General features: G+C 42.0%; 1 long non-coding RNA gene across 1 annotated transcript in view; it reads left to right on the top strand.

The window, feature by feature from the left end:
• Positions 1-18627, top strand: part of LOC306935289 — a 20860-nt gene extending 2233 nt beyond the window's left edge. Inside the window, exons 3-4 of the long non-coding RNA XR_013791376.1 lie at positions 2064-2122; positions 18467-18627. This is a non-coding gene — a long non-coding RNA (uncharacterized lncRNA). The remainder of the gene's footprint in view (positions 1-2063; positions 2123-18466) is intronic.

The following is an 18627-nucleotide window of genomic DNA, read 5'->3' as shown; positions in this document are numbered from 1 at the left end:
TAAAGCTAATGTCTCCTTTATGGATGTATTAAAAAAAAAATCTTTTTTTATAGTTTCACAAGATAGTATTACTCAAAGTGTTACTGTAACACAGCTCTGTTTACACATTTATTTTATTGTATTGTTTTATCTTGATTGTTTTGTTCCACTTTTTGGTAATGTAAACGTATGTTTTCTCATGCCAATAAAGCACCTTTGAATTGAATTGAGAAAGAGAGAGAGATACACATTGAACATTGAAGTGGTTGCTTACACGTCAACCTCTGGTACAGTAAAATGCTACCCTAAATCAAGGGCTTTGAAATAGGATTGAGCAGCAGTGCATAAAACCTAATTTATACTTTGGTGCATGACTGTCACTCACCAAAAATAACTGATTTTTTTTGTGACTCAATGGGTGTGAGAATTTTTAGAGTTTTAGAGTGAACAAAAATAACTTTCCATCATTGTAACATACGGTCATATCAATCATTGTAACATTTGGTCATATCAATATGTTTTATCAGTATCATCATAGTATCCTTATCCTATCCAAGGGATTATACAAAATGAAATACAGGCAAATGAAGGTCTTAAATTGACACTGGCATATGTAAAATGGGCTAAATGTAGTTGTAAGATATCTTTAGAACATGTTAATTAGACCCTGGAATTAAAATTACAACAGTTGGTCCCTGTAATTTGCATAGAGGTCATGTTTTGCTAATACAGCAGTCGTTGAAATAGACAGCCAGCAAGAATACGGTTAAGTCTGACCCACTGACATTTTCAGCTCCAAATTATGCACATTGTGTGAATTAAATTAATTAGAGAATTCATTAAGAAATATGGCTTGCGGAAATGAGTACAATATTTAGTTATGTGATGTAATTTTCTTTCATTGTTAAAGCTAATTTGTTTCATAACAGTTCCTGCGGTCGTTTCCCCCTCTATGTTAACTATGATGTATGTAATTTGTTAGCCATTTAATTAATTATGATTAGAATTAGTGAATGTACAGCTTGTTTTGACAGATGGTACCCATCAGGGAGACCTTTGCACAATTAACTTGAAATCAATTACGCCCACTTTTTCTGTTTGTTACATCTTGAAGTTTGTGTGGAAAATATCCAACTGGACTGTACTCTGAATTTATCAACTGCTATATTATCTATAATTTACCCCACAGTACAAGCCAAATAAATACTTTTGATTTATTTCATGTGTCATGAGATACCTGAAGCCTACTAAAGCTTGTTCACTCGGTGACTGTGAATTCAGACATTTGTGTTAATTTTGTACCGACTGTCACGCACTGTATTTCTGTATCTCTGTACATCTCTAATTGTGCTCCTACAAGTAAATGAGGTGCATTGATTGATGTTTCTTGAGATTTCTTCTATAAGGACACAGCAATTTGAGCAGAGTGACACTGACTAATGGATTTGGTGTTTCAATGTTTGACCCATGCATGTTTGAGTTTACTGCTGCCTAGCTGTCTGCTAGATTTAGAACAACTTTGTTTGCAATCATCCTGCAGTTGGCAATGCGGGATAATCTAGGGAATCATTTGAGTACTCAGTCTGTACTATAGTACTGTACACATTTCAGGCCACAAGATGGAGCTTTTGCTCTGTTCATATTGCAATGGGGAGGGACTTCTCTTCCACATAGGTTTCTGAAATTATTTGAAACGGAGAACAAGAAGTTCTGCACTCAGTAACTCCCTTTGCCATGATAATAAATTATATATATTGTATAATATATAGTGTATAAATGTTACCTCTCAAGTACTGGTTTGTGCCACAAATCCCGATATGTTTGAAATACATATTGATCTTTAAGGTAGAACAGTTTCAAAACGCTATATGATAGTCATAAAACCACTATCAGTGATACAGGACAGGTAAGTGTATGATACTGTGTTCTATCAAACCATCTGCATTCTGTACAGTTCAAATCGGTGAAATAAAGTCTCAGCATGAAGTGTCAAATTACTTAGTTACTAGTTACATTAGTAATTTACCTACCACAAATGATGCATTGTTTTAATGTATTCTATTCACTGTTTTCTATCTCTCCAGCCTTTGAAGACAACAAGAGCACCACCAAAAGGATATTTCAAGAGTTCTGCAGTATACAGGTAGAATATCTCTTTGGATTTGTGAGATAGCTTCCATGGTTACCTTGGAAGCAGAATACACTTTAGCAAAGGTTGAATAGGGTTGAACATGACTGTGACGTTGCTTGTGTGCCGTATTATACTGTGATTTATTTATTCATTTATATTTATTTATTTTTGCCAAATTTCACTGCAAACCCTATTTCTGACTAACAATCTACACTGCTACTGTTAACCTTTCTTTTCTGAACCTTCAAAGATGATATGTCATAGTATCAAAATATACTTGTTAAGTTTAGCTTTGATAGAACAGAATATTTCTCATCGCATCCCTTGTTTTGGTAGGTCATAGGAGAAAATGTAAAAAACAAAAAATAAGTGCGTGTGTATGTGTGGAGGGGGGGTGGGGGTCTTTGAAATTTAACAGAACATTTTAATTGTTTGAAAATAGGACATAAATGGTTACGATGTCCACTGCCTTCCCCACATTCATTCTTTTGAGCAGGTGACATGAAGGTGATACTGATTTCCCTCCCACTGGACATGACTTAATGTCTGACATAAAAAAATAACTACATAATTTGTCTCAATCCAAGGGGCTGACTTGGCATGGACAGCAGCAGACCTAAATGTCACACTATAATGAGTTCTGGCCAAAGGTACACAGTTAGGACAGTGCCCGCTGGCACCTGGGATGCCCACTGGCTAGCCTTTTCCCCCAAAGCCATTTGGACCACCCCAAGTTTGTTTTCTGCACACTGAGCATGAGGTTATTATGCCATGTGTATCCAAACAAAACGTTTCAGGGCGTAGGCTAGTATAACCTTCTACATCCCTATTTTGGGCTTGTAATCATTGACATTTTTGTCTCCACCAGGCCGAAGGCATGGGGAGAGAGTATGTTTTGCACTCCGTCCGTCCGTGTGCGTGTGTGTGTGTGTGTGCGTCCGTCCGTCTGTTACCAGCTAATCTCCGGCACTGTTAACCTGGTCGATGCCAAATTTTGCACACACACTCCCACGATGAACCTCTGCCCCAAATTTTCCAGAACCGTCTGTTATATCGCCACCAGGATGCCGACTTTTGTAAAACACATTTTTTGATATTACTCCTCCAGATTCTGTCCAAAAATCCCACAAATCGTTACACAGTATCTCTATAGTCATGTGTTCAAGACGGATCTGTCCGATATTTCATATTCCATCCTAATTGGCTAACATTGGCTTTCAAAGTTTAGTAAGAAGAAATGGCACCCTTTACACATTGGCCTATTATAGCCACAACCTGACATGCCCTGGTGGAGACTTGTGCCCCGAGGGGCACTTTATCTAGTTTTCTTTAAATTTGTTTGCATCTTCTAAAATAAGGAAAATATCTGATCTACAAGCCCCTTGATGCATTGCACTGAGACATGTTGTTGTGAACCTCTAAATCAGTCTTTTTTTGTAATAGGGCTTAATTGGTTAATGAAGTGTGTGTGTGTGTGTGTGTGTGTGTGTGTGAGATATACCAGTATGCAAATGTTATATATCTTAATTCATGTTGGATCCACTTATAACTCCAGTGATTAAACTTTTATTGAGAATGTATTTCATGGCAGGGATAGGAATTGCAATGATCAGATAATACTTTGAAATATCCACAAAGTTGCCATTCTCTCAAAGGAATGCAGGCAGACATTTGGATTTGAGGAACTTGACTTCTTTTGTTGGACTCATATGAGACCTATTGGCAAACACGGCAGGTTTATTATCTTACAAAGGCACCGGAGATGAGGGAGCATTGTATCTAAATTAACTTTTTCTATTTCCTGGTAAATGAAATCAATTCCACCCCTTTATGTTTCTTTTCATCTGCCTTTTGTCTTGTTGCGGAATCTTTTCTCCTTCTCTCTCATTCATCTGTTTTGCCCTTTCCTTGATCTGATAGCATTAAACATATAATTAAGTCATAAAGGAGGGGACTGATGAGTGTACCAGATGGTAATTGCGTCCTACATTTGAATGAGACGATATGCATTGCTACAATTTACAGCCTTCGCCTCATATTTTATTCAGCAGCCTTTTATCTCCTTTCCTGCCGAATTATACTGCAATAAATGTAGACATCTTATCCAATAGCCAGAGTGATAGTGGCAGAAACATGGGAAAAAATTGAGCCTCTGCCGTTTTATGCTGTTTAAAATAATTTTCCATAATAAAGGGCTTATCAGGGCTGCTCTATCACTGTAGAGGGGCGGATATTCTTATTTCTAGTAAGGCTGCCTTTGATTTGTGGACAAGCTGTCACTCTTCTGTTAGTCTGAAGAAATGCAAAGGGACCGAAGAAGTAGATAGTTGAAGTGAAGTTCAGTGGAGGATTCTGAAGCTCAGGGGCTCAGTCACAGGCAGCAATAATCATGATAGAAAGTCATCTTACTACAGCTATAATCAACATAGAGAGGGTATGTTGTAAAATCATAATACGGCGCATACGGAATTATTCATACGGAACTATTAGTAACTGTTCATAACATTATATGGATTTTTTTATTAGCGCTGTAAGGTGTTTCTTGATATAATGTTATACCTCTTTAAGGGATGTAGATTTTAAGGAGTTTCCCAGATCCTATACTCATTTCAATGTTTAGTTTCTGTGGTGCTTCTGGGTTTCTGAGTCAACAACACTTAATCTCTGTGTTAAATATCATTCCCAGAATTTCTATACATGGACTAATCTAATGACTTATATCATCATCGTGCTGACGTGCTCCTATTCAGTTTGATGGCCAACAGAAGGACATTTAATTAGAAACCTAATTAATAATTTTAAAGACAAACTGATGGGAGTGCAAGGCTACAGTAGACACATGTTCATATCACTTGGTCGTCACACTACTGCCATTATATACAAATAGATAGTACAAACTAGTAACGCCACGGGTTTGCCAAACCGATCATTGTGCTTTTTGTTCAAACTTTATCCTGTTGAATAAGACATGAGCTACAACAGGGATAGTTTGTTATCCACCTTTTATATGGTGTTATCCACCTTTATGTGGTGAACCCCCTTCTCTTCCACTTAGTTTCTCCATGAAAACTTTTCTCCCACAGTAGCTCTCAGCAGATCAGTTGAATGGAGTGGTGCCAGATGGAACTGCTTGTACAACTGACATGCTTTCCTCTCACCAGTCCCCAGTGAAGAGCTGGACTCCGTTGATATTTGAGAACTGGTAGCTGGGGCAATATAGGTTTAATTCTCTTGTTCCCCTCGACCTGCCAAGTACAGTTGCAGGGTGCCAGCTGGAAGGCTTTCGTGTGTGTGTGTGTGTGTGTGTGTGTGTGTGTGTGTGTGTGTGTGTGTGTGTGTGTGTGTGTGTGTGTGTGTGTGTGTGTGTGTGTGTGTGTGTGTGTGCGTGTGCGCGTGCGCGTGCGTGCTCTTGTATGTGTGCTTGCCCTTGCCTGTGTGTGCACTGTGCATGTGCACGCGTGTGTCTGTGTGTGTTTGAGAGAGAGCGACAAGGAGAAAAAGAGGTACAGAAACACACACTAGTGTCTCCAGACCTTGAAGGTGCTACAGAAGTGCTTTCTATAGCCAGCCACCCCAGGCATTTAGTGTTTAGTCATGACACAGGTCCATTACCTTTAAGTACAAGTGCTTATGTTTGGTCGCCTGTTTTTACAGCCCCTCCAGCTCGGAGGGATTCTACCCGGGGTGACCCAACTCTATTTATTGACGCCTCTTGAGTTTCCACTTGCTGGTAATAGACTGGAAAACACAGATAATGCGTTTGATCGATCAGCGTGAACAAATTTCATTTGTGGGGATCAATAACAGTTTACAGTTGACAGAACCCAAAGAACTACATTTATCTGAGCCTTTTATTTTTTTTATTTTTTTTTGTTTGCTTGATTGAAGTCGTCTCGGCGAGCCAACCGCGTGGAGCAGTCCATGCCGGGCCAGTGTGGCAGGCATGGGGCCTTCTGTTGCGCTATTGCCAGCAATCTGTATTTAAAACTAATATCAGTGTGTGCTGCATGGCTGGGGGCAAAAGGCAGCAAACCAATCTGATATACAGTAGTGTTTCTTTTGGGTTCTTTGTGATGTGAATTAGAATGTGAAAAATAACAATCCCCCCCCCCATTTTTCACTGGCTATCCGTTGTTTTTTCATGGGGGGGTATAATGATTAGATTTCTTCCAGCAGAACGTGATTTGTATTATGTTTTCGATGCGGTCGAAGCATAATAGAAAAAGTGATATGGAACCAAAGAGGGGCTGTTGGGTGGGGTGGGGGGGGAATTAACTGACGTGCAGAAGAAATACGTTTTCCACGGCTCAACCTTTTACAGTTTGCTTGGCGTTTCTGCTTTTCATGATCATGCTCTGTGGAATGCCCCGAAGACACGGGAGCCGCTGCTCTGTGTCATACGGTTTATCAGCCACCTCTCTACAGTACCTCCAGACCAAACAACATGAGATGGAAAGTCCACATGGATAAACATTTGACATGGTAGGTGATGCTCCCGGCAAGTGCTATTCAGAGGGAATTTACTGGTAGGGAAACTGGTATTGTCGCAGTAACCCTCTTATAGAGCAACCCCCCCTCCCCGCCCGTTTCTTTTACAACACAATAAGAGTGTTAATGTACTTCTGACTGAAAGTGTGCAAAAGCGGACCCGTACAGGTCAATTTGTAACCTTTCAGAGCTACATTGGCACTCTGGATTTTGTTGTGTACTGTGCAGTGAATGTGGCTAACCTCAAGCTTGTCATTATGTGTCCTATTTTACGGCATTCAACAATCAAGTTCTCATAGATTTAGTTTAAGGTGGCCTTTCTATGCAGGAACATTTTAAAATGTATGAAAAACATATTATTCCCTATCTGATAACCCATATGAACTGATTTTGTTGTGGTTGTCAACGTGGGCTCCAGGGAGCCCCAGTGGCCTTTGTGGGGTTTTTGGGGGACCTCCAGCTAAATCATTAACAATTAAGACCTAAATGGACCCTTACGAGTCTGTAACGAGTGTATCATTTATACACTCGTAACAGACTCGTAATGGTCCATTTCATTCTTAATTGAACCAAATTGGCCCATACTCTCAGAGTTAAATTAACAGCTCTGAGGTCATTTTAACATCTACTTCAGTTCAATGGGCTTACGTACAGTATATAGGAGGGGCGTGTCTGATAAATTCAATATAAAATATGAAACAACTTAAAAACAGTCTGGGGTGCACATGAAAGCCAGAGTAGACGTTAAAATGACCCCAGCAGTGTTTTAAAGTAAAATACCCCTTTAACACTGTGGATTTTACAGTGATCAAATGGGAGTCCATGGCTAATATCAAACAAGGGTCCTTGAAATTAAGAATCATAATGTAGAGGTACTTTGAGAGACCTTATTGCTGCATGCCTTAGGTCAGTGGGAAAAGCAGGGACATGGTTTAAAGCAGTATTTTTGTCCAATGTACCCCTTGAGCTGTTGCTGATAGTACCCCCTCTCTCATTATTTTGATGATTCTCCTAAATCTATTCTAATAGTTACTATCCAACAATATTAATGTACATATCATCAATCTTAATTGTCTCCGCCAGGCAATAGCTGGAGGAGAATGTTTTCGCCCCTGTCTGTCTGTCCGTGTGTATAATCTCCTGCACCGTTGAGCGTTATAGCACCACCATGAGGCTGATTGTTTTCCAAAAAGATTTTTTAAGATTCCCAAAATCCCACAAATCTCTATAGTCATGTGATCAACATGGAGCTGTCAGATATTTCATATTCCATCCTAATTGGCTAACATTGGCTTTCAAAGTTACAGGATTGGCCCGTTTTGAACAAAATGCTTCAAAGCATGAACGTAGTGTGCAGTGAAATCTTGCATGCACATTCCTACTAGGCCGAGGAATAAATCCCACCCTTTTCACATTGGCCTGTTATAGCGCCAGGAGGCCACAATAACCTACCTGACCTGGCGGAGACCTGTGCTCCAAGGAGCGCTTTTTCTAGTTTCACTATTATTTCACTGTCTAGAAGAGAGAAAGTCTAATCTGCTCTTATGGGGTTCTCTGACACGAGATCTATTTCAAATTGAATTCCTATACATTTCAGGGTTCTGGACATGAACATGTTTGAGAATGGGTATCAGGGACATGCTGCTGAGGACGGGCAGACATGGTCACCTTGGACATGGTTTAGAGGACAGACAGGGACGTATCTTTTAGAGGACAGACAGGGACATGGTTTAGAGGACAGACAGGGAAGTATCTTTTAGAGGACAGACAGGGACATGGTTTAGAGGACAGACAGGGACGTATCTTTTAGAGGACAGACAGGGACATGGTTTAGAGGACAGACGGGGACATGATTTAGACTTTAGAGGACAGACAGGGACATGTTTTTTAGAGGACAGACAGGGACATTGTTTAGAGGACAGACAGGGACATGGTTTAGAGAACAGACAGGGACATGGTTTAGAGGACAGACAGGGACATGGTTTAGAGGACAGCCAGGGACATGGTTTAGAGGACAGACGGGGACATGATTTAGACTTTAGAGGACAGACAGGGACAAGTTTTTTTAGAGGACAGACAGGGACATGGTTTAGAGGACAGCCAGGGACATGGTTTAGCGGACAGACAGGGACGTATCTTTTAGAGGACAGACAGGGACATGGTTTAGAGAACAGACAGGGACATGGTTTAGAGGACAGACAGGGACATGGTTTAGAGAACAGACAGGGACATGGTTTAGAGGACAGCCAGGGACATGGTTTAGAGGACAGACAGGGACGTATCTTTTAGAGGATAGACAGGGACATGGTTTAGAGAACAGACAGGGACATGGTTTAGAGGATAGACAGGGACGTATCTTTTAGAGGACAGACAGGGACATGGTTTAGAGAACAGACAGGGACATGGTTTAGCGGACAGACAGGGACGTATCTTTTAGAGGACAGACAGGGACGTATCTTTTAGAGGACAGACAGGGACGTATCTTTTAGAGGACAGACAGGGACATGGTTTAGAGGACAGACGGGGACATGATTTAGACTTTAAAGGACAGACAGGGACATTGTTTTTTAGAGGACAGACAGGGACATGTTTTTTAGAGGACAGAGAGGGACATGTTTTTTAGAGGACAGAGAGGGACATGTTTTTTAGAGGACAGACAGGGACATGTTTTTTTTAGAGGAGAGACAGGGATAGGGTTTAGAGGACATGGTTGGCAGGAGTTGCAGGACAATGCTTTAAGTCTGCTGGTCCCTATGACTTATATTTGGCACAGGTTAGGGAGAGGCATGCATTGCATATTGTTCGTGTTCATTTGAATAAGGACAAATGTCAGATTTCCATGGCTGCAGGCGGCCCGCATGTTAGATTATCAACTCTTTTGGGCCCCTGGTTGTGGGGTCATCAGTACTGCTTCCAGGTCACTGTCACTGCATGGCGGTTTGGGGCCATAATTGACCTTTTGACAGAGCGCAGGGAGACAGCCATTCTCTGAGGGCAGGAATAATCACTTTAGACTCGTGTCTTGTGTTCATATGAAAATAATTAAAACATTTTGGACCTCAGAATTTGTGTTTAGAAATATTCTTATAATAATAGTTATAGTTAAAGTTATATTGTATTAATGGTAAACCCACAACAGATGAAATACAATAATTGTATTTCATCAGTTGTGGTGTTTGTGGGAAACAGGGTCTTTTCAGATCAAAATACCATTATTGCCTGAGATCTAATTGATGATAATGGCTTTTGCCTAAATGTTAATAAACAAGTTATTAAAATAACGATAACCACAAATAAAATAACGGTAGAATCAAATTTAAGTATTCCATTTCCTTTGTCTTAATATGCCACCATTCGTTTTGTTCTTTCATGATTCTTATGATTTAGTCATCTCTGTAGTTTGATATATTCCGTTCACTATATCCTTCTCTATGTGCTGCCTAGTTGTTTCAGCAGCTCATCCATCCCTTCATTCTACGTTGTCCCATATGTTTTGGGGAATAAGAGATTAGTCATTTTCTTCTCGTGGCACGGCGTAAAAGTGCCTCATTTGTCGCTGTACTTCTGCTTTGAGGCTACGGAGAAAGGTTGAATACAGCCCACATCCCACAAGCCCCTGAGCTCCCTCAGGGTTCCTTCCAGTTCAGGATCTCCAAAGAGGCATATTTGTCACCCTTCACTGTGCTTGTGATTCTTCACAACACAACACCCATGGCTATGTGTCTCTTCATAGCCCTAAACATTAGCTTACATTCACACCAATCAATGTGCTCGGCTCGCGTGGGTCTTATAGGCCTACTACCTCTTCTCCACTATTCTTCCTTTCTTTCTTTTACGTTTAAATTCCCCTTATAATCTAAAGTACCACAGTTGCAGACAAACTGGTCTTAGTTAATTAGAAATTGGTACACACAGTAAAATCCTCAGTATTAATCTATCCATTTGTAATTCCAAGAGTGTACAAAATGGTGCTGAATAGCATTTGGTACCATTTGTACACGTTCAGAGTTAAACTAACACTCAGGTTGTACAGTACAAGAGCGCGTTTTCATTTACTCTCAAACTGCTTGAGAACGCTGCTGTGTTAGTTATAGGCCCAACCATTATGGATCGACTCCAGCTGCATGAGGGAGAACGTGTAGAAAGAAAGGCTCCAAGCATCATCTCTGTTGGTTTCTTGAAAGTGTTTACAAAAAAAGGCAGTGCGAATGCCAGGGGGGCTGAGCCTTTGAGACTAGGGTATTACATTATTAATTAAAATACAAGTCGCCTTGTTGCCCATGGGTATACAATGTAACACACTTGATTGAATCAGGTAGTGGCAGCAGAGCCTTTTTGTATTTTGCGCTTGAAGGGACGAGAGAAATTTGAGCTTGGCTGTACTTCTCTACACACACAGTCTCACACACACAAAGAGAAACAGTTGTAAGCTGTCATGGGAAGCAGTGGCAGACTTAAAAAATCTGTTAAAATCACAGACTGGAGTCAGATTTATCCTATGGATGAAAGTCCTTTTCCCCATTATTTACAGTTTTCATAGTTTCAGTAGAATAGAGGCGATGTAGTAGAATAGAGGCATGTGTGTGTGTGTGTGTGTGTGTGTGTGTGTGTGTGTGTGTGTGTGTGTGTGTGTGTGTGTGTGTGTGTGTGTGTGTGTGTGTGTGTGTGTGTGTGTGTGTGTGTGTGTGTGTGTGTGTGTGTGTGTGTGTGTGTGTGTGTGTGTGTGTGTGTGTGTGTGTGTGTGTGTGTGTGTGTGTGTGTGTGTGTGTGTGTGTGTGTTTCAGTATGGGGTTAAGTGTCAGTCAAGAATATTCATATTCATTATTGTATGCAATGTAAGGATGTACTCCATTTGGGCAATAACTGCCTATTCAGACCTGCAAAAACAGTATAGCCAATATATATTAGATTATATGTTTATGGCACTGATTGAAACATATCTGATTAGTACTACAGTTTTTGGACATGGTGTCTCGTCATTAGTAGCTAGTTATATGTAGCACTGGGCGGCTGTGGCTCAGGAGGTAGAGCAGGTCGTCCAATGATCCATGGGTCGGCGGTTCGAATCCCGGCTCCTCCTGTCTACATGTCGAAGTGTCCTTGGGCAAGACACTGAACCCCAAATTGCTCCCGATGTGCTGGTTGGTACCTTGCATGGCTTCCGCTGCAATCGGTGTATGAATGTGTGTGTGAATGGGTGAATGTAATGCACAATCTATGTAAAGCGCCTTGGATAAAGGCGCTATATAAATGCACCATTTACCATTTTATTTTACCACTGCAAAGAACTTACTTTGTAGTACAACCCCCACCACACACTCTACTTACATGACCATGACCAACCCTCACACTCTACTTACATGACCATGACCAACCCACACACTCTACTTACATGACCATGACCAACCCTTGTTGACTAGGGGTCATGCCATGTACTCTAATCTTGCACTTGTAAGTTGCTCCGCATAAGAGTGCCTGCCTGTTAAATGCCTACATGCTAAATTGCAACTGGACCCTGATGAGGAAGACTTAGGTAAGTGTATGGAATAAAATGTAGCCACAGTCTCAGTAATAAGTGCTCTAATGTTTACAGGGGAGGCATACTTTGGTTAGACATAGCATTGGTTAGAGTACATAGCATTCGTTAAAACGACAGGATTAAGGTTGGTGAGGGGTGCATTAAGGGTTGGGAGAGGGTTAAGGTTAGGTTTAGGTGTGCTGCCCCGTGGGAGGTTAGGGTGAGGGTTTGAGATAGGGTGTAGGACTATGCACCCCTTTATAAACCTTATACTTCATTGACCGGAGTCCCTCCTCTTTTCTCTCTATATACCAAATATCTTCATTGTAAATAGCCGATCGGGGCGGTGATGGCCAAGTGGTTAAGGCAGTACCACATACAGTATAGGCTTTAATTATTGACAGTATGTCCCGTTCCATTTGTGGCAGATTGTCTGCATGTCTCAGTCTCTCCCTGTTTCCTGTGTCTCTCCACTGTGCTATCAACCAGTACGACGCCTGAGGGCGAGAAGCAGAGAAGCACGCATCCACCTGGGTGACAGCAGACTGCTGGGCGAGCGCTAGTGCTTTGGAATGGGTGGTAAGATCTTCATTTTCGGGCCTGTTGAGAACTATAGTTTCCGCCGGCTGCCGGGCACGGCTGCACTAATAACTTTGGGGCAGGCCTGTCTAGAGTTTAAATGGACAGGTATCAGTCAAAAGGGAGACATCGAAGAGGAAGGATGGATGGGGAAGGATCAACATATGGAATGTCAGAACAGGTCAGCTCCATATATGGAGATCTAAGGTTTCAATGTTTGTGGTCAGATGTAGAGTTTCTGGCCAATATTGATGAATTCAGGGATCTCCATATATGGGCTTAATATTGATGACATCAGAGATCTCCATCCCTGATGATGTCATGTGATATCACGTGCTCCATCCCTGATGATGTCACGTGTTCTCTCACCCCGACAGACCGACCAACCAACCAACTAACACACACACTGACGGGAAATCAACGATTCCATAGTTAACTGCGACCTACAAATAATGAAAATAGCCATTATACAAGCTCACAATATGTCATGTTGCGACACATTGGGATATTGTAAATCTCAGAATAGCGATGCTATGATTCATGTGGTTAACGTCCATGAAACACTTTGATCCAACAACCAAAGTGACTGGAAAACTGTTCTTTAACTTGATTCCTTCCTTTGTTATTGTTATCTCTTGAATGTATTTGGCCATGGTTAAAAAATGAAATGTATTAACTTACAGAGAGACTGCATTAGGAGCTGTCAATGTTTGATCTTTATCATAATGTTTGTTTAATATTGTACAGAGCAACTGTTGGGAAGCTGGAGCATATATTTTGTGAAGGCATTGTGGAATGCAGAGATTACTTTAGCATGCTACTCATTAACATCCTTCTCATTATCCTAAGTTTATTCGCCAAACTGCAATATGGCGATCATAATATGACACGGTTATCCTAATTTAAAGCATTTTTTTACGAGCTCAGTCAGTTTTTAAGCTCAGTCTCATCATATACAATACAATTGTTCTGCTCAAACTAGGGTAGAATTTGCTTGGTGTCCACTCCAGCTCGTTAATACCTAGAGTACGTATATAGCTTATGTCACAAAAGGAGTAAGAAAACTCGATTAGTCTCCCTTCATGCTCATTAAGGCCCTGTCCTACGGAGGTGTGAGTACAGTATGTAATCTTCTAATTAGCACAGTGACAGGATAAAGGCGGTTCCTGTGCTTTTAGTGCTGGGGAGGGAGTGGTAATGGCACCAAATACTAGACAAAGGTAACCATAATGAGCCTAGAGGAGAGAGAGAGAGAGTGTGTGTGTGTGTGTGTGTGTGTGTCCGCGTGTGTGTGTGTCCGCACGCGTGTGTGTCCGCGCGCGTGTGTGTGTGTCCGCGCGTGTGTATGTGTCCGCGCGCACAGCGCGCGGTCAAGTCATCTTCATGTGCTCTTCCACTGACCCCCAGTCTAGGTCTGTTAGATGTAGCCCAGGTCATAGCTGACGAACCAATGACGGAAATATCAAAGCCTGCCCAGGGCTTTTACATTTGGATTTGTTCTCCTCCAGATAATCACATGTGTGCAGATCAGTGCAGAGTACAGTCAGGGCCTTGTCTCCTCTCTTTCATTCACCTATACCCTCCTTATGGCGCTGAATTCACAGAATCCATTTCTGCTGTCACAAGCAAATCGCAAGGTTAATTATGTCTTAATACAGGCCGGGCCACAAATATCCAAAATGGCACATTCTAATGGGATTTTATTAATTGAAATAGTGCTTAAGCCTGATAATATATGCGCTGAAGGGAGAAACCCAGAGCAACCCCCGGCCGATCCGTTAGAAATAGACAGAGGGGAGAAACGTGAATCCATCTGGAGAGAGAAAGGATCTGTCAGTGAAGATGCCCAATTGTGTGAGATCATGCCTGGCCGTTCAGCATGCGAGATTCTGAAGTGTATCGAGAGGCACAGCTGAGTGAGTCGAATAGTCTGCGGTCTATTGATAACTAGCGCCTGTTTTAAAATCCTGGCACAACAATGCAACCAGGGGCCTTCTGTGCACTGCTGTGCAACAATACCTTGCCTTCACTGGCGCCTCCGACGTAAGTGATGACAAACAACAAAGGAGCTCTTTTCCATCTTCTCCTTATTCCTGACACCTTTTGATAAGGACATTTCTCTAAGTTCACTTTGTATGTTTTATTATTTATTTTAAAGTTTTGGGGGTTCTATTTTTATTATTTATCCTCCCCTAAATAAAAGGCGGAGATCCATGACACGGACATGTGTATGAATATGAATATACTAACAAAGACTCATCTTTTTCTCTTCTTATCTCTGCCTATATATCTCTCTCTCCTTTGCTCTTATTCTCTTGTCCCCGCAATCACCCGCCCAGGCACCCACCTCTTGTCCTTTGCCTCTTGGTACTCTATTCCTATCTCTGTCTGTCTGCATGGATTTAAGTTCTCAGTCGCCACGACTGATTTCAGTCATTTGGATTCCATGGAAGCCAGTGTGTCTTCTGTGAAAGCATGTTGTAGATTGGTTATTTTCGGTCATTAGTTATTTTGAGATGAAAGAGTCTTTGAAGTGATCAAACTAGCAATAGAATACAAGCTTAGAAGCATGAATGGTCTCAGAAATATCATAAAAGCAACCGTAATGCCTCAAATCTGTGATTTCTTTAGCTGGTCGGCCTAAAACATCATCATTACATTTTCAGTCTTGAGATTTTATTTAGCTTTATTCCATGTGTCTGTCTGTCTGCGTCTCTCTCCCCCCCCCCCCCCCCCCCCCCACCCCCCCCCCACCACCAGTGGTTGGGTTGTGTGCATCGGCATGGGCCATTATAGCTTGGAGGTAACGTGGAGTGTAAGCAGTGTTGATGTGGACGGCCCCTGGTCAGAGGCCAGCGCCTGGCTGTAAAAACGCAGGCTCTTTTGTGCGTCAGAGCTGGGTTTGCCAGTCCCAGTCCACCCCTGTCGCTAGGGGTGGGGAGGCATTTACCCACCACACGCATTCATTCCATTGGCATTGGCTTGATGCGGGGCTAAATGGCATTGTTACAACGCGCCTCCGAGAAGTGTTGACAGGTCCATATGCTAATTTTAATGAATACAAGGGAGCTGTGGTTTTGTCCGCCTCAACTCTGCTGTGGAATTCTATCTGCACCTAGACTATAGCAAATATAATTGCAGCAAACTCAAATGAGCTCATTAGGAAATGTATTGAATTTACACATTATTTCCAGTAGTTAAGCTGAGTTATTTTCCCCAAGGACTCAATTACATACTCATTTGTGACTCAGGTAAATGGCTTTCTTGTGACTTTTTCAACTGCAAAATTATAGTCACTGAATAATTTGTAAGAAAGCTGTTGTACATGCACATCTATTGACATTTATTTCTGTGAGGAACTCAAAATGGAGAGGAAGAAAGAAAGAAGAAAGAACAAGATAACTACCCGCTTCTGTTCCTTTATTCACATCATTTGATTAACTCAGAACATTTCAGTCACTCATGAATTATTTGTAATGTGGGCTCATCCGTCTTCCATGCGTTTCATGATCCTAATATTTTTGCTCACAACCGCCTTGTTGTCACTGTGTGATACATTTTGGTCAGTGAGAGTCTCTAGTCAAACAAAGTGTCATGTCAAAAGTGCAACAACAGCAAGTCATTTTCCACAATGGAAGACGGGAAGAAAAAGAACAGTCAATCCAAGAGAAGGCCGGTGAGTCAGGGCTCAGTATCAGGGATTATGCCAGCCTACTGGGCTCAGAAATGAAAGTGAACATTCATCGACTGAGTCACTTCTTGAACCGTGTCCTTCCCAAGCCACAATGAGGATATTGTTGAGTGAAGAGACATGCTGTGGAAACTATGTAGCAGAGAGGAGTGCCCAAAAATTGAACGAATCGGCCGTCAAATTGGTGTTTGTTCTGTTCGAAAGTGGTCCGACTCGCTGGAAAACAACAAAGAATTTTTGGATGGGGTAAGCGTTTTCCACGGAGCTCTGTACAGGCTTGTGTTGGATGAACTAAAGTGACACTGGATTTTGGAAATGTTCCCGGCAGCATGTTGAGGAACTGTTTCAGGCAGTTGTACTGGAGTTCAGTGCTTGACATATGTTAATGAAATTTTGGTATGCATGACTTTTCGCTCCTCACTCTGATCTCCTCTCATAATTGGGAGAGTACCGTTTGCCTCATTCTTTTCTGCATTCTTTTCCCACATCTGTGTCATTGGATAACACACTGGGAAGATGGGAGACAAAGGCTGTGCACAGTATAGTAAAACTCTGCTTTGCTTTATTCATGACCCATTAAGTGTCATTGCGTTCACGTTCCCCTTGTGACATAATTGTCCTATGGTAATGTGGACTGTATGCTATAAGTACTGGGTGTGCTAGCTAGTCCATGGAGTGGCCATAGGGTACCTAATGGGCCCTATCCTGTCCTGTCCTGCCCTGGCCCTGCAAGCTGAGGTCCAAAGTACATCTTCTGCACTCCACTGTAAATACCAACAACAGCTAGTGGCAGGCATGCAAGTTAGTCATGCTTAACAAATTACTGGCCTACATGAGAAGGGCTCCAGTAGCCTCTTTGCCAACCAAGTTGCCATGCAAGTAAAATCTGGTTTACGGATATAGAGATGTATAGTACAAAATAATACAAAAATAATTAAAGTTTATAGTAAATATACTTTTTAATTTTGTATTAATTCTGATCTCATAGTTTTTGACCATTCAGCGTTAAACTAAGTTTCTGTATTTTTACTATGTACGCCACACAATTTTGAGATTCCATCTAATAAGGTCAGACTTTGAGGGGCACACCACTTTTTGCCCCTCTTGCACGCACACACACACACACACACACACTCACACACACACACACACACACACACACAGCCACACACACACACACACACACACACACACACATTCTCACACAGGACTCTGTTTGGAGAGATAGGAATTATCACTGTCACCTTTGAGCTCAGTAGCCTGTCTAGTGCTCATGGTATCACACATAATGACATTCAGTGTTGCCAAGATCACATTTATGATAGCATATTTGATACAGTTGTAAACCTGCAAAGAATACGCCTGCCTACGAGAATAAGCCCCTTTTTCAGTTTTAAACACAATCTATTTTCCAGTGTAAATCACTTGTCACTCTATTGCAAACGGAAAAGCTCTGGCGTGAAAGAGAGGGGTGGAGAGAGAGAAAGAGAGAGAGTAAAGATTATCTTTTGGGCCATTTCACTGGCACCGTTGCGTGACAGAGACTGACAGCTCTTTCAGATGACTGACAGGTGTCCTTTGAAATGCCGGCGAAGCGGCCTCTGTTCAGACCGTTGAAATGCATATTTGGAGCTCTTATCATAAAGGCATGGATGGCACAGATAGGTGCCGTTAACATTGCAAATGGCTCCGGAATTATTCATTGTCGGTGTGGAGGGAGAGAATAGGAGGGTGAAGTTTGATTATTCTGCTCACACAATGGCAGGGTGCTTAATGATTCCTCTCCACCTTGGCAGCGGCATGTGCCGACTTCAGGCGCTAGCGGTGGGTGACACAGGTCTGGCCAAGTGTTAGAGCAAGATCATACGTCCGGGCCCCCATTTTAATTTCTAATACATTAATCTTTCCCTCGCAGATCCTCCATGAATATTCCACGGCTCCTTGTTTGTCAGGAAGGCTGTCTCGCTTTCATCTATTCAGGTGGTTTCATTCACTGTGAAAGCCGGCTAAATGGGCCCGATCAGTCAATGACAACCAGGGTACAATAGAGCCCAGTAACACGTCCCTTTTCTCCTTTCAGCCCACTGATAGACAACCCTGACACCTGGTCCCTGGGGGAACCCTCCGCCAAGTCAGCGCTCGCTTCCTTGAGAGACTTCCCTTTTACTTTATCAGCCCATAAAGGATTGTCACAGGTGACTGTATCGGCGAAGGTATGGAGCTGCTCCCTCTGACCTGCCC

Source organism: Electrona antarctica, assembly GCF_951216825.1.
Source record: "Electrona antarctica genome assembly, chromosome: 13".
NCBI classification, from domain to species: Eukaryota; Metazoa; Chordata; class Actinopteri; order Myctophiformes; family Myctophidae; genus Electrona; species Electrona antarctica.
The sequence above is the reverse complement of the archived record's forward strand: the minus strand, read 5'-3'. Positions and strand labels throughout refer to the sequence as shown.